We start from the raw sequence: 12,760 nt of genomic DNA on the forward strand, positions 1-12,760 counted from the left end.
GGTCTCCTTGACTGGAGACTGCCCTTCCCGTGGTTGTTCCTTCCCGGTGAAAGACCTGGCTAGTTTCCAGCCAGCGTTGAGAAACACGTGATGGTGTCTCCGCGGCTTTCTTATTTGCATACTTCCCAGGGGGCAATGCTCTAGAATCACTGCGTTGAGAAACACGTGATGGTGTCTCTGCAGTGGATATGTTGATCTCCCTAAGGTCAACAATGCTTGCTTAAGTAGTCTTATACTAGGCATTGCCCCCACTAGCCAGATTCCTACTCCACACTGATGAGGGGCAAATACCCCGAAACGGCTGTCTGTGGATGGATACCATGTTTGGTATAGGTGGTCTCCTTGACTGGAGACTGCCCTTCCCGTGGTTGTTCCTTCCCGGTGAAAGACCTGGCTAGTTTCCAGCCAGCATTGAGAAACACGTGATGGTGTCTCCGCGGCTTTCTTATTTGCATACTTCCCAGGGGGCAATGCTCTAGAATCACTGCGTTGAGAAACACGTGATGGTGTCTCCGCAGTGGATATGTTGATCTCCCTAAGGTCAACAATGCTTGCTTTGGTGGTGGTACAAGGCTGCCGGCTGTCCTCCACGACAATGCCATGCCCCTTGTCACGATCCCCTGCGACAGGGGGTACAGCTCAGGCCCAGACCAATGTCTGGTAACCAAGTAGTTCCAAGGAGCCCAGCTCCTGCCCTCCTCAGACTTTCACCTCCAACACTCTGACTGACTCCTGACACTCCTGACCTCCCCTTAACCAACTCCCCAAGTGGGCGACCCTATTCCACTCAGGCCATCCACTGGTGTGTCTGGTGGGTGTGGTGCAGAGTGTTCCTAGGATTTTGATTAGCTGGTTTTGGTAACACCAATTGCTAGGGACCCGTAACCAAGGAAAAGGTGGCTATTGCACAGAAGGGCAGATTGCACAATACCTTGTGACGACCTGATAGACCAGGACATCACATTGCCATTGAGGAGTATTGTGATGCAAATATTGAGCCCCCCTCTATTGGACAGAAATTTTACTCTAACCCTAACCTCAACCACTAATACATATCTTTATTTTTAACCTTTTGCACTGCTGCAAAAGGCACGGGCACGGTCGGTATGTGATCACTTTTTCAAATTAAAATGCCGGCCCACAGCCTTTGCATGGACCGTAACTCCTGGGTGTTTTAAAGCTCTATGGGGCGGGGCAATTCCCTATAGATAAGAAGCAGTTGATATTAAACAGCTTGTTGTTTGGGTAGGCAGAGACTGAAAAGATGTGTCTCCAAATCTTGTGGAGAGGTTACCGCCAGTGTTCAGGCCTGCCACAGGCCCAATAATGCATGTCTTGATTAAAAAAAAATGCCCCAACCCCAACCTATGTGTTTGTTGGACTGTAGCTCCCTGCTGTTTTAAAGCCCTTTGGGGAGAAGAAATTCCCTATGGGACTGGGGCAATTGATGGTATTGTACTGCTGTTTTTAAAAGGCAAAGACTCCAAAGTGTGTCTCCAAATGTTGTAGAGAGCTTACTGCCAGTGTTATTGGAAACAGAGTTCTACGCCTGCCACAGGCCCACTAATGCATGTCTTCATTTTTTTTTCTTAAAGAAGGCCCACAGCCTATGTGGTTCATTGACCATAACTCCCTGGTGTTTTAACCCCTTCACGCCTGGCTGCTAAAACACCATAATGACCGTGCCCTTTTTTGCAATTCTGACCAGTGTTACTTTGACAGGTTATAACTCATAGAATCATAGAATATTAGAGTTGGAATGGACCTCCTGGGTCATCTACTCCAACTCCCTGCTCAAAGCAGGATTGACTAAATCATCCCAGACAGATGTCCGTCCAACCTCTTTTTAAAGACTTCCATTGAAGGAGAACTCACAACCTCTCGTGGCAGCCTGTTCCACTCATTGATCACCCTCACTGTCAAAAAGTTTTTTCTAATATCTAATCTGTGTCCCCTCCCCATCAGTTTCATCCCATAGCTTCTAGTCTTTCCTTGTGAAAATGAGAATAAAACTGATCCCTCTACAGTGTGACAGCTTTAAGATATTTGTAGACAGCTATTACGTCTCCTCTCAGTCTTCTCTTTTGCAAGCTAAACAATCCTAAATCCTGTAACCGTTCTTCATAGGACATGGTTTGCAGTCCAGTCACCATTCTGGTCACTCTTCTCTGAACTTGCTCCAGTTTGTTGATGTCTTTTTTAAAATGTGGTGCCCAGAACTGGACACAGTATTCCAGATGAGGTCTGACCAAAGAGGAATAAAGGGGGATAATGACTTCACGTGATCTAGACTGTATGCTTCTGTTAATACATCCTAGAATGGTGTTTGCCTTTTTTGCTGCTGCATCACACTGTTGACTCATGTTCAGTCTGTGATCTATTAGTATACCTAAGTCTTTTTCACACATGCTTTTGGATAGCTCTATTCCTCCCATGCTGTATATGCTCTTTTCATTATTCTTGGCAAGATGTATGACTTTGCATTTCTCCCTGTTAAAAACCATTCTATTACTTACTGCCCATTGTTCCAGCTTGTTTAGATCTTGTTGAATCCGCTCTCTCTTCTCTAGTATTAGCTATTCCTCCTAACTTTGTGTCATCAGCAAATTTAATCAGTTTACCTTTAATACCTTCATCTAAATCATTGATAAAAATGTTGAACAACACGGGGCCCAGGACAGAGCCCTGTGGTACCCCACTTGAAACAGTCTTCCAACTGGATGTGCAGCCATTTATGACCACTCTTTGACTCCGATCACTAAGCCAGTTACAAATCCATCTAACAGTTGCCTTGTCCATTCCACACTTGGTCATTTTTTCAATAAGGATTGTATGAGATACTTTGTGAAATGCTTTGCTGAAGTCAAGATATACTATATCTACTGCATTTCCCTGATCCACCCAGTCAGTGATTTTGTCATGGAAGGAAATTAAGTTAGTCTGACATGACTTATTAGTTACAAACCCATACTGGCTCTGGTTAATCACTTAATTCTCATCCAGGTACTTGCCTAAATGTTGTTAAATAATTTGTTCAAAGATCTTCCCTGGAACACTTCAATGGATCCCGGTGATTCTGACATTGTTTTTTCATGACATATTGTACTTTATGATAGTTGTAAAGTTAGGCCATTATTTTTTGCATTTATTTGTGAAAATCTTGGAAATTTGGTGAAAAATTTTGCAATCGTCATACTTTTAAATTTTTTGCCCATAAATTCGAGAGATACAGTATGTCATAAAATAGTTACTAAATAACATTTCCCACATGCTTACTTTACACCAGAGTGCCCTCTCCCTGTGCATTGTTTGGGCGGTAGTATCTCATCATTGTCTGTACCAAGGATTACCTTTGTTCCTGGAGACGTGTGCTATGGGACTGTGCATCGCGACACTCCACTCCGATCATTATCTGTTTCAGGCCTTCTGATGAACCATGTTGATGGAGAAATGCATCAAGGCATGCACATTTATTCATCTTTGGCTAGTGTACTTTAGAGGATTTTTCTGCACAGCTAGTGGACTATTCAGTGATGGAAATATCCAGTCATGCAGGATTCTGCATTGTGGCTGATTGCCCTTGAGTATACATATTAATGTAAAGGATCTTCTGCTTATCTGAAGCTAAGTATTACATGCTGGAGGATTTTCAAAAATACGTTGTATATTCTATAGGTTCTCATATACATGTTGCCATCCTTTGTGCAAATTCCCTCCCCCTCCTGCCTTTCCTTTTTTTTTCCCTGTTTTACCAACACCTTGTGTTCATTCAGGTGTGAGTGAAGGGAGATTTAACCCATGTATATTGAGGTATTTTCACCTCCTGGTCATTATTCACTGGACTGGAAAGGTATCTTGGAGTGGGCCGGATTTACATTGCAGCTCTGGTGGATTGCACTCATTTATCCTAATTACTGTGATCTGTTCTTTACACATTTTATTGTGTGTTTTTTGCATTTTTTGTATGCAAATAAAATTTTCACTTTGGGGAAATTGTTTGTCATGAATAATAGGGTATATTCCCTATATACAGTATGCTATTTAATATATTTTAATACTGAATAACATTTCCCACATGTCTACTTTACACCAGCGCAATTTTGGAAATGCATTTATTTATTTTTTTATTAGGAGGTTAGAAGGGTTCAAAGTTCATCAGCAAATTCTAATTTTTCCAACTTTCCAGTCATTTTTTAGGGACCACATTACAGTTGAAATTACTTTTTGTTTATTTGTGAAAATATTGGAAATTTGGTGAACATTTTGCAGTTTTCAAATTTTTATGCCCATACATCCAGGAGTTATGTCACATAAAACAGTTAACAAATAACATTTTCAACATGTTTTCTTTACATCTGTCCAATGTTTTAAACTTTTTTTTTGTTACGAAGTTACAAGGGTTCAAAGTTCGTCAGCAATTTCTCATTTTTTTCAATAAGATTTACAAAACCATTTTTTAGAGACTAAATCAAATTTGAAGTGAGTTTGAGAGGTCTAGGTGACAGAAAATACCCAAAAGTGACACCATGCTAAATACTGCCCCCCTCACACTGCTCAAAACTACATCCACGAAGTTCATAACCCTTTAGGTTCTTCACAGGATGATTGCTGCTCACAGGATGCACAGGCGGATAAGGTTGAAAAAGGGACAGGGAATGAGGGACAAAAAAAAATATACTTACAGTCCCAGAGATGCAGCAGGAGGATCATTGACAAGAGCAATTGCAAGAGGAAAAGCAGGCAGAAAGATGAACGGCTCATTCCAGGAGGCAGCAGCAGGCAGTAAGAAAAACAGCTCACCAAGGACACAGAAAGGACCCTGCGATGGAGGCAGATGCGATCAGACCAATAAAGACCTCGGACAACATGGTAGCAGCAGGTAGGGGATGTCAGTGGGGGACAACAGATGCCAAGGGGTAGATAGGGGAAGATAGAGAGATCGCAGATCAGCAGGAAGGGAGATAGAGAGATTGCAGGTTGGTGGGGTGGAGATAGAGAGATCGCAGGATAGGAAGGGGGGCGGGGTGGAGATAGAGAGATTGCAGATCGTCAGGGGGGCAGCACGAAAGTGTGAAGAGGCAGCAGAATAAAAGTGCGGTTTTTGGACAGTGGCAGTGGCGTGGTACTACAATTATGCAGGTGGGACAGATAGCAAGATCGGGGATAGGGGAAGATAGAGAGATCGCAGATCAGCAGGAAGGGAGATAGAGAGATCGCAGGTTGGTGAGGTGGAGATAGAGAGATCGCAGGATAGGAAGGGGGGCGGGGTGGAGATAGATAGATTGCAGATCATCAGGGGGGCAGCACAAGAGTATGCAAGGACAGCACACAATACTTACAGCGGCAACAGGATGCAGGATTGGCAGACAGTGGCGATAGTGTGGTACTACAAGTAACAGCAAGGGCACAGCACAGGCATGCAGGGGGGAGACCTCTCCAGGCCAAAACAAGTCTGGGGAGGGCAGTCACTGCCAGGTCAGATCGCTCCCCCTGCACGCTGATTGGATTGATTGCTCATCACAACACGATCGCTCCAATCAGTGCTGCAGTGGACAACCCCCCCGGGTCAGGCAAAGGTCCTCTGCTGTAAGAACAGCAGGAAAAATAATTTAAGAGCTGTTGCTATGGCCACGGCAATCAAATACATTTTAGGCAGTAAAGTTATGTCCTAGGTCGTTAAGTCACGTAAAACTAGGACATAATTTCATTGCCCACGATCATGAAGGGGTTAAAGCCCTATGGGGAGAGGGCAATTACCTATGGGGCGTGGATAATTGCCTTCCAAAACAGCAGTACAATACCATCAGAGACTAAAATATGCATCTCCAAATGTTGGGTAGAGGTTACTGCCACTGTTCTTGGAAGGAGAGGCCAACGCCTGCCACTGGCCCACTAATGCATGTCTTGATTTAAAAAAATAAAAAATGGCCCACAGCCAGTGTTGCATGGACTATAACTCCCAGGTGTTTTAAAGCCTTATGGGGAGGTGGGCAATTGATGTTATTGTACCGCTGTGTCCCTGGAAGGATTTTGAATGTCCAGACTACTACGTAGGTCTCCAATTTGTGTCTTGTCTGTACTTGCAGGGGTATGGGGGCATCAGCCGTACACCTGTCTCTCATCCACCTTTATATTTCTTCTGTCTATAGCCTACGAAGTGAATGGCTAGGCCAACACAGTAGTGCTGCACTGTAAAACATATTTTTACTGTTTTGGAAGCCTTTCGACCCCCCCTAAAGGAGTTTTCTGTGCCTTACATTTGGCCTCCCATTGAATCCAATGCGATTTCGGGCTTCGGGTTCGGGTCCATACAGGTTCGCGAACACGCCCCATGTTCAGTTTGGTGAACTGAACTGCAGAGGGTTCGCTCATCTCTAATAGAGATGTATCGAAAGTGACTTGCTACTGTAATTTCTGCAACAGGAGGCTCTATACTAGACGTGGACAAGAGGCGGCCCGCGTGCCACATCCGGCCCGCCTACTCTCTGTGACCGGCCCGCCTGGTTCAGGGCGTCCTTGCTGGCCGGTCAGTGATGAGAGCAATCTGACCTGTTGCTCGAGCTCCAGGCTCCGGGGAGGTCCTTGGTCAGATCGCCGTCATCACATGCTGCGTGCCGTGCAGGGAACAGATCCTGCAGCGCCGCACAGTGCAGGCAGCGGAACGCAGGAATCTGTCCTCTGTTCCCTACCCGGCAGATGCTCTGTGTGACACACGCGCGCCCTGATGTCGTCAGTACGGCATGCGCGTGTCATTTGAAAAGTTCCTGCCCGGCAGGAGAAGAAGCTGCAGTAGCCGGGGCCGCACGGAGAGAAGCAGCGGCGGGGACTCCTAGGAATACAGTATCGGCGCAGCCTGGGCATGCAAAAGAGAAGCAGCTCAGCGGGGGCACATACGGAGGTGCCTGAGGAGGGACAGTAAGAAGGGAGAGGTGAGTGGTTACTAGTAACCTGCGGGGACAATGGGGGAGGGTGGCCGCCTGACTATCTGTCTCATTGGTGTGTGCAGCCGCTCCGGCCCTGAAGCTCCCTGTCTGCAGTGACAGGAGGCCGGTGCTGCACACACACTGCTCTATGGAAGCTGCATTCAGCCTCTCACACTGAGCAGACCTGGGGGCGGGGCCGGAGCTTCACTTCAAAGAAGCTGATTCCTGACTTTCTGCACTGTTTCTGCTCTCCGCTGAGGCCGGCTCCACTGCATGTACAGACACTTTTTTTTAAGGTAAATATACATACGTGGTTCTGTGTTTGTGCTTTGTTGATGTGTGTGTGTGTGTATATGTGTGTGTGTGTATGTATGTATGTGTATAGGATGCCTGGCTGTGTGTGTATGTAGGGGGCGTGTGTGTGTATATATATATGTATGTATGCATGTGTATAGGAGGCCTGGCTGTGTGTGTGCGTGTTGTGTATGTATGTAGGAGGCCTGGCTGTGTGTGTATGTTGGAGGCCTGTGTGTGTGTGTGTATATGTAGGAGGCCTGGCTGTGTGTGTTTGTGTATATGTATGCATGGGTATAGGAGGCCTGTGTGTGTGTGTGTGTAGGAGGCCTGGCTGTGTGTGTGTGTGTGTGTGTGTATGTATGTAGGAGGCCTGGCTGTGTGTGTGTGTGTGTGTGTGTGTGGTGTGTGTATATGTATGCATGTGTATAGGAGACCTGGCTGTGTGTGTATGTATGTAGGAGGCCTGGCTCTGTGTGTGTGTGTGTATGTTGAAGGCCTGTGTGTGTGTGTGTGTGTGTGTGTGTGCGCGTGCATGTAGGAGGCCTGGCTCTGTGTGTGTGTGTGTTTATGTGTATAGGAGGCCTGGCTGTGTGTGTATGTGTATGTGTATAGGAGGCCTGGCTGTGTGTGTGTGTATGTATGCATATGTATAGGAGGCCTGGCTGTGTGTGTGTGTGTGTGTATGTATGTAGGAGGCCTGGCTGTGTGTGTGTGTGTGTGTGTGTGTCTATGTATGTAGGAGGCCTGGCTGTGTGTGTGTGTGTGTGTATGCATGTGTATAGGAAGCCTGGCTGTGTGTGTGTATGTATACATGTGTATAAGAGGCCTGTGTGTGTGTGTGTGCGCGCGCGCGCATGTAGGAGGCCTGGCTGTATGAGTGTGCGTGTGCGCATGCGTGCTTTTATGTAGGAGGCCCGGCTGTGTGTGTGTGTGTGTGTATATATATATACACACACACACACTCATACACACACACACACATACACACACACACATACACATATATATATACATTATATATATATATATATATATATATATATATATATATATGATGCCGGACTACTATAACTAACTCGGTTCTACATCTTTATATATATATATATATATATATATATATATATATATATATATATTTATGTAAAACCGAGGTAATTATATCAGTCCGGCCCTCTAAAACCATCCCAATTTCTTATGCGGCCCCATGGAAAAATTAATTGCCCACCCCTGCTCTGCACAGTAATGATTTTAGGGGGTAAATAGTTATGCATACTGAAGTTTTCATTTATTTTGTCCTATTTGTTGTTTACTTCACAATAAAATGAAAAACAAATGTTCAAAGTTGTAGACATGTTCTGTACATGAACTGATGCAAACCCTCAAGAACAACTAACAGTGAAATTCCAGTCTCTGAAGTAGCATTGTATATCTATTTTGGTCAACAAAATACAAAAATAGAAGCATACGCCCAAAAGTAAATCAGGGCGTGGAACCACTCTGCAGGAGGTAATTAAATCACCTTTTATTTATATATTTTTATATTACTTTGTACTTTGACCAAAATACATACACATAGATTGTCTTTATAAGATATCTCTCCTCCTTCTTTGGTCATCCTGTATCTATATATCACGTTGTTCGGTAACAACCACAGCCTGCTAACAATCTTTATAGTGTGGTGCCACCTGCTTGTTTTCCACTTTTTAACTTTTTGTGTCTAAATATTTTTCAATAAAGTTTGTATTAGAAATCGCTATTTTGGTATTGTCGTACAGTATTTATTTTTAGGATTAATGTCTGATTTCTGTACAACACCATAGGAAATGATTCATGATGATATACATAGTTAAGCACAGTATGTTATTTATTAGACTTTTTATCTGTCGATATTATTGTATGTGACTCTTTGTCTGCTATAACAGTATATATAAGTTGAGTCTTTAGGAATTTCCGGATTCCAAAGTAGAAAAGTGGATAAAAGAAGTGACCAGTATATTCTTCCTGTGGCTTTTGACTGAAAGCCACTCACTAATAATAAAGATAATTTTTAGGAAAAAACACTGGCAGCAATACCATTGCAAAAAATGTCTATTTGTGTCTAATTGGCATTTTCTTAAAGTGTCTTTTATAGGGAAAATCCTAATTGTGAGCTTACCAGTGATATCAAATGCAGTGCACCCATAGTAATGGTGAGCATATATGCCGCTCCCGTGGCAGCAGCCGAGCTGCTCGGATCCCGGTTCTCAGTGGCCCAAGGCTCTCCGGACCCGGGGGTCGTGCGGCCGCTCAAATGAAGGGGGTTATTACAAGGGATTATAGAGTTTGTGACACCAGCCGTGGTGTGTGGTAATTAGGAGTACCACTGCTGCAGTTGGGAGTACTCGGGGATGATGGAGTGGGGCAGCAAGGTGTTATAACCCTCAATGGGTAGGGGGAATGCCCCGGGACTCTATGTGGGGGGTTAAGGCCGTGGGATGCAGGGATCACACTTGTACTCAGTCCATCAAGCAGACACCGACAACCGGGCAAACCAAATTGCTGCTGCTGAGGGGAGCTAGTTCGGGTCCAGAATGGTGCTGCCTGGTGATCCGTGACCTGCCTCTTGGCACTACATTCACGTCTCTGGTGGTCCCGGTAGTATGGAACTTGCCGGGTCTCGCTCCCCACTGTGGCCAAGTATGGGAGCTTGCTCTCAGGGCTCACGCCTGGGATTTTTTGGACCGTTTTAAATGGAAAGTCCTATCCCCCTCGTTGCGCTAGTGCCCCGATTTTGGAGCGGTTGGGAACAAATCTTGAAGGCTCCGTTCTCCACAGGTAAATTATCGGGTTGCATGCATCTACTCCCCAACCTAGGGTCCACGTACCCCATCGTGCCTTAGTCCCAGCCCGGTGATGGTGCAAGGCCAGTTTCCTTATGGGATTCCCCGCTCCCGACCTCCTCAGAGCTCTTCACAGCTCGAGGGCTACTCTCTGACTACTCACTGACTACTACTACTGACTACACTCCTCCCCTCCCCTCCCTGACCCCCCAGGTGGGCGACTATTCCACTGAAGCCGTCACTGGTGTGTCTGGTGGGTGTGATGCAGGGTGTATCTAGGATTTGATTAGCTGATGTAGGCAACACCATTTGGTTAGGGACCCAAAACCAAGAGGGAGGTGAATACTGCACGGGAGGGTAGATTGTGCAATACCCTGTGACGACCTGATAGTCCAGGGGTGTCACACATATCATAAACATCACATGCAGCGTACTTCTTATTAATGGTGCCTTATAAACATCACATGCAGCATATTTCATATTAAAGGTATCTTATCATAGGCAGCACATGCAGTATAAGCCTCAGTAATATTGAGCTTATCATAGATATCACACAGTGCACTACTCAGTAATAAGCTTATCATATACATTGCATGCAGTGTAAACTCCTCAGTAACGGTTAGCTCATCAGAGACATCACACAGCGCACGCCTTAGAAATGGTGAAAACATTACAGACATCTCATGCAGTGCACTCATCTGGAATAGACATAATGTATAGTGGACTTCTCAGTAAGGCCCTGTGCCCACGCTGCATATTTTGACGCTGATTTTGACGCAGATTTTCAGAAATCTACAGCAAAATCTGCATGTCCATTGTGAAGCCAGCAAAGTCTATGAGAATTAAGGAGTGCTGTGCCCACATTGAGTATTTTTCCCTTGCATATTTGGTGAAGATTTCTTTTTTTCTGCACTAAATCTGCACCAAATGCGCAATGGAAAAATAAGCAACGTGGGCACAGCACTTCTGAATTCTCATAGACTTTGCTGGCTTCACATTGGACATGCAAATTTTGCTGAAGATTTCTGAAAATACGCGTCAAAACTACACAGAGTGGGCACTTGGCCTAATGATGAGTTCAACATGGACATTATAGGGAGTGAACTACTTAGCCATAGTGAGCTCACCACAGCCATCACATGTAGTGCTTTCCTAAATAACAGTGCTATCAGAGACATCATACACAGTACATTCTTATTAATGGTGAGCATATCATAGACACCACATGCAGTGGATTCTATGGTAATAGTGAGTTTTTCATATTTCAAAATTGATAAAAAGGAGAAAACAACCAGCTCACCTCCAATCAGCAAAATCCACTCCTCGGTGCAATGAAAATTGCAATGATCATGAGTCCTCAACAGTACAAGTGGTATCTTAATATAACAAAATAAACATATTTTTTACCCTTATGAGCTGGAACAATTTTCTCATTTTTTCCTTCGGCGGGCGTCACACTTGAATCGCACTGCCCGGACTGGCTGACGACTCTCCTGACAGGACCGTGCAGCTGCATGCAATTACAAGAAGATCACACGCTCCTGTCAGGGGAGCAACTGGCCAGTACGATGTGATACGAAGGTGTGACTGCAGCCTTATCCTGAGCTTTCATACACATCAAACATAGTGCACTCCTCAGTAACAGTGATATCACAGACACCACTCGCAGTCCACTCCTAAGAACAAGTGGGATCATTTTAGACACCACTCGCAGTCCACTCCTGAGAAAAAGTGAGATCATTTTAGACACCACTCGCAGTCCACCCCTGAAAACAAGTGAGATCATTTTAGACACCACTCACAGTCCACTCCTGAGAACAAGTGAGAAAATTTTAGACACCACTCGCAGTCCACTCCTGAGAAAAAGTGAGATCATTTTAGACACCACTCGCAGTCCACTCCTGAGTACAAGTGAGATCATTTTAGACACCCCTCACAGTCCACTCCTGAGAACAAGTGAGATCATTTTAGACACCACTCACAGTCCACTCCTGAGAACAAGTGAGATCATTTTAGACACCATTGGCAGTGCACTCCTGAGTAAAAGTGAGATCATTTTAGACACCACTCACAGTCCACTCCTGAGAACAAGTGAGATCATTTTAGACACCATTGGCAGTGCACTCCTGAGTAAAAGTGAGATCATTTTAGACACCACTCACAGTCCACTCCTGAGAACAAGTGAGATCATTTTAGACACCACTCGCAGTCCACCCCTGAAAACAAGTGAGATCATTTTAGACACCACTCACAGTCCTCTCCTGAGAACAAGTGAGATCATTTTAGACACCACTCGCAGTCCACTCCTGAGAACAAGTGAGATCATTTTTAGACACCACTCGCAGTTCACTCCTAAGAACAAGTGAGATCATTTTAGACACCACTTGCAGTCCACTCCTGAGAACAAGTGAGATCATTTTTAGACACTACTCGCTGTCCACTCCTAAGAACAAGTGAGATCATTTTAGACACCACTCGCAGTCCACTCCTGAGTACAAGTGAGATCATTTTAGACACCACTCACAGTCCACTCCTGAGAACAAGTGAGATCATTTTAGACACCATTGGCAGTGCACTCCTGAGTAAAAGTGAGATCATTTTAGACACCACTCGCAGTCCACCCCTGAAAACAAGTGAGATCATTTTAGACACCACTCACAGTCCTCTCCTGAGAACAAGTGAGATCATTTTAGACACCCCTCACAGTGCACTCCTGAGAAC

General features: G+C 44.8%; 1 protein-coding gene and 1 long non-coding RNA gene across 2 annotated transcripts in view; both read right to left on the reverse strand.

Moving 5' to 3' along the window:
* KCNC1 (potassium voltage-gated channel subfamily C member 1) overlaps positions 1-12,760 on the reverse strand; it is a 301,678-nt gene that overhangs the window by 58,147 nt on the left and 230,771 nt on the right. The window lies entirely within an intron of this gene.
* LOC142255107 (uncharacterized) lies at positions 4,212-12,160 on the reverse strand. The gene is made up of 2 exons (XR_012727349.1): positions 11,340-12,160; positions 4,212-4,819 (listed from the first exon to the last, which is right to left on the reverse strand). It is a non-coding gene; the product is annotated as an uncharacterized LOC142255107 (long non-coding RNA).

This window comes from Anomaloglossus baeobatrachus, chromosome 10, assembly GCF_048569485.1.
Source record: "Anomaloglossus baeobatrachus isolate aAnoBae1 chromosome 10, aAnoBae1.hap1, whole genome shotgun sequence".
NCBI classification, from domain to species: Eukaryota; Metazoa; Chordata; class Amphibia; order Anura; family Aromobatidae; genus Anomaloglossus; species Anomaloglossus baeobatrachus.